The following is a 652-nucleotide window of genomic DNA, read 5'->3' on the forward strand; positions in this document are numbered from 1 at the left end:
TGTGTTGGATGAGGTCCAAGCACAAGCGTCCTGATTGACGCGTATTTGTTTCGGAGAGATTTTCTCAAGGAGCATTATCCAAGGTTGGAATTGAGCTGTTACAGCGAAGGTGGTGTGTCCCGGATGGGATCGAACCACCGATCTTTGGCTTTCAAAGCCAACGCTGGCAATGCCCGTAAACTTGTCCTTGTACGGACTATTGCTCATGGTATGAGAGGGCTGTGCCCGGGTGAAATTGAACCACCGACCCGTGGCTTTCAAAGCCAACGCTCGACCATTGAGCTAGGTGGGCGCTGCCCGTGGATCGAGTGAGTCCAAAACCTTAGTCAAGGTATGTGGACTGTGTACTGGAGGGTGGTATCGAACCACGGACCTCACGTTTTTCAAGCGAGCGCTCGACCACGGAGCTATATGGTTGGAGCCCAAGGTTCGGATGAACATGGAGCTCAAGGCTCTTGAGCTTGGCTCACATCAGGTTGCAGCTCATTGAGCGTGTGCCATGTCGGCAGCGTGATCCCCTCCACGAAGGTATGTGTGGCAGCTCTCGGAGCAGGCACGGCGTGCGCAAAATGGTCTGGGACCTCGTGGGAACTCGATGCGCGACGCGCTGATGACGTTTGGTTGTGGGCCGCAGACGAAGTGTTACAAATCA

General features: G+C 54.4%; 1 non-coding gene and 1 pseudogene across 2 annotated transcripts; both read right to left on the reverse strand.

Moving 5' to 3' along the window:
* Window positions 1-222: 222 nt before the first annotated feature.
* On the reverse strand, window positions 223-292 carry PPTG_20521. Its single transcript has one exon. It is a non-coding gene; the product is annotated as a tRNA-Ser (tRNA).
* A 52-nt stretch (window positions 293-344) lies between these two features.
* On the reverse strand, window positions 345-417 carry PPTG_20522 (annotated as a pseudogene). Its single transcript has one exon. The product of its transcript is annotated as a tRNA-OTHER (tRNA).
* Window positions 418-652: the final 235 nt, after the last annotated feature.

Source organism: Phytophthora parasitica (assembly GCF_000247585.1).
Source record: "Phytophthora parasitica INRA-310 unplaced genomic scaffold supercont2.5, whole genome shotgun sequence".
Lineage (NCBI taxonomy): Eukaryota > Oomycota > Peronosporomycetes > Peronosporales > Peronosporaceae > Phytophthora > Phytophthora nicotianae.